This window comes from Populus euphratica, unplaced genomic scaffold, assembly GCF_000495115.2.
Source record: "Populus euphratica unplaced genomic scaffold, PopEup_1.0 scaffold106.1, whole genome shotgun sequence".
NCBI classification, from domain to species: Eukaryota; Viridiplantae; Streptophyta; class Magnoliopsida; order Malpighiales; family Salicaceae; genus Populus; species Populus euphratica.
This window is the reverse complement of record NW_011499991.1, coordinates 203,274-207,008: the sequence shown is the minus strand read 5'-3', so window position 1 is coordinate 207,008 and position 3,735 is coordinate 203,274.

The window sequence follows — 3,735 nt, the reverse complement described above, 5'->3', positions numbered from 1 at the left end:
ATTTTAAATTAATACATTTTTAAAGTTTTTAAATTATTTTAATATACTTATATTAAAAATAATTTTTAAAAAATAAAAAAAAATTATTAATATATATTTTAATACAAAAAACTATTTAAAAAACAATACCAACCCTATTTATAAACGGTCTAAAAAGCAGTAAAGTCATTTTATAGTGTACTGATTACAAGCAAAACTAATTGCTTAATTAATTAATTTGGTGGTGGCGGTGATAACGAAATATAACGAATAAGAAATTAAAGTCATCATCCTTAATAAGGTCGGTGGCCTTCAGATAGATTCTCGATAGATGACAGGGCTCCAATTAGGATAAAAAAAAAAAAAGATAAGGACTGTTTGCCTCTTTTTATTATTAATATTATATATAAACCACTTGTTCTCAATACTTCCTTCTTTTTGGCCGTTGGAAGAGATAATAAAAAGAAAGAAAAAAAGCTTTTTCAAAAGCAGCTTTTGCTGCCAGGAATTTTCTTATGTGACGACAAACGGTGCCGTAGCGGTCCTCAACCAAGAACCTCTGCTGGGATTTATTTTTTTGTTGGGTATTATTTGACTATATTTTCTTATTATTTTTAATGGGTGTGTAAGAAAAAAGAAAAGAAATTGATAGCTTGCAAGTTACTACGAGTAGTCACACTCAACCCACTGAACATTCGTTGGACTTGTTCAAGGTGTATAAGCAAATAGAGGCTACTTTCATTATAAAAATACATAATAAAAATAAAATAAAAATAAAGGCCTCTTTTAGAAATGGAAACTACAAGGAGACAACAAAAAAATTATAAATTGAAATGTTTTTTTCCCCTTCTAATTGGGTTCCATTGTCATAATGAGATATTTTCGGTTTAAAGATGAAAAAGCTGTATGTAAATACATTTTTTGAAGTATATTGTTTATGTAAAATTTATGAAAATAATTAAACCTTTGCATATAAAAAACAATTCAAATATATTTAAGTATTAATCCTTATCTTTCATTTTACCAAAACAAAATCCATTTTAGTCATAGACATAATCTAGTTTTTTACATGTCATTTGATTACTTACAAAGAAAATAAAGAAACATAAAATAACAAAAATAAATTAAAGCATTATTTTAACCTTTAAATTTAAATTACTAAATGAAATTTTTTCTGGACATGAAAGTTATTTGTGTTAATATTATATTATAATTAATTTTTATTAAATAAATAAAAAAATTACTTGTTGATATTTTAAAAAAGATAAAATATATAAAAATAACAAAAATAAAAACATGTTTACAACTGAAAAATATAAAATAAAATTTGTTTATCTAATAATTTTAAAATGAGTTTTTATAGATAAAGCAGAGGAGGATGGATACGATGTCGCCTTGATTTGATGGGCTAGCTGCAGATTGCAACGGGGAAGATTGAAAATTTTGCCATGCTCCTTTTCTTTTTCTCAAAAATTAAAAAAAAAAATTCAATGACAATTACCCCACATCACTCCTCTTTATGTCCTTTGTCTGGATACGAAGCCAAAGACCAAAGCTAGGACCCTTGGCTTCGTGACATAGAGATGCTCCCTCGCATTATTTTTCTTGTCCGATTGCTATAATTTTCTACGATGTTATTACACCTCCCTCCAACCCAATGCTTACTAGTATAAATCTGTAATTTAGTCAATCTAGTGAGAGTTAATCTTTTTAAATATAGTTAATCTAGCAAATCAATCTGTTTTAGTTCATCTAATGTTAAAACTAGGATAAATTTTGGTTTATTTTTTTAAATAAAACAATATTTATTTTTTGATGAATAGTATCTTAGATGTAGTTTTGAAACTCGGCCCGGCGAGTCAACATGGAATCAGCCGATTCAAGGCTGGAATCAGGCCAGGTTGAAGAAAAAATAGAGGGAAAAAAATTTGATTAACTCAATCAAAAACTGGATTGTAATTTATTGAATTTTATTTTGGTTTTTTTACTAAAATAATATTGTTTTGGTTTAAAAAAATTAATCTTAACAACCTAATAATCCGGTCAAAATAAAAATTCTAGATCTTATACAGAGTTGAATATAAAAAGTATGATTTTATATTAGTGTTGAATTGTATCATTAGTCATTGTTGCAGACTCCCTTGTGACAATAACACAATTCCCCTGTAAATTATATCAATGTAGTCATAAAGCCTATTCTTACGAATATTTGTTTAAAACATTTTAATTAGGCAGTAGATTGGTGTCAAAGGTGACTCCAGCTTGCTAGTAGCCTAGGGTTAAGATATCTGGTATAGGAAATAAATGGTGTGGATGATTTATTCAATATCATAGACGATCTGATTAATATCGAATGAAAAATTAATTTTAACATGTGGAAATTGAAAACTTATTATGAACATTGACTACCTTGTAAGAAAATTATAAGGAAGACCTTGACTAGGAAACCAAAAAAGAATGAAGACCTTGACCATAACCAAAAAAGAATGAAGACCTTGGCTCTTTCTTCTCTTAAAACCCAATGGTCTCGGCGCCCATTTAATATAATGATAGTTTTTATATTCCTTATAAAAAATTAGATTTTTAAAAATATTATTAATTGTAATTTTTTTAAATATAGATCTAAAAAATATTTTTTTTGTTTTAAATTATTATAAAAATAATTTTTGTATGTAAAATAAATAAATAAAACACATAACAGTGAATTAAAAATTAGCTTTCACATGTATGTTTAATACTGGAGCTAAATATTTTCACTTGGATAATATATAAAATAATTATTTTATATATTTTTTTATCTTGTTCACTATCAACTAAATATGATATAAAGATATTTATTATATCTTGTACACCACTATAAAAAATAATTCTCTCTCTATTTTATATATTTACCTGCATTGTTTCTATTTTATTTTTTTTATCTTGAAACAATAACTTGAATATCTTCCAACTTAAATACCTTCCAAATATGTAAGAATATGTTTTTTTTATGTTTTATTTTGAAAACACAAGAATTTACTATAAAAATATTACATAAATATATTTATTTTATATCTTTAAATAAATACTTTTTTATCAGGAGACATTAATAAAACACCTGAGTCATTAAATTAGCTCTATACATTTGCTTTTAACTTAAAGTTAAGTTGAACAATATAGGTTTTTTTTTTGCATGTATTTGGAATTTATCACTTAAAGAATATAGGTTTTTTAAAAAAGGAAAAAAAAATACTGGTAATATGTATGCTTAACATGTATGGTAACTAAAATGTGAAAGACTAACATGCTTGAGACAATGAGATTCCATGCCTAATTAGCATATGGTAAAAAAATGAAATTAAAGTGGGTGGGGAGGGTGGCGACCGTACCCCACTTTCCATATAATCTATAGAGTTTGTGGTCTCCCTCTTTTGGAGGAATAATCACCTCAATTTTCTCGCGGAGAATCGAAATTGGACCCCACGAAAAATTGAGATCATGACTTTAGTGGGGTCCAATTTCCAAAGATAAAATAAAAAAAAATGTTCCTAAATTTAGGTCTAATAATTTGTATTTTTGCAAAATAACGGTGTAATGGATTGATGGTTTTGGTGCACACTTAGAGGAATGGATCTTTCAATGATTCAAGGTTAGGCTCTGAAAAAACAATTGAATGGTACTAGTCCCTCTGCCTGCACGTGGGCAAGGCTGGCCAGGTTGATTTGTGATTATTTTTAAAATTTTTAATTTAAAAATATATTAAAATAATATTTTTTT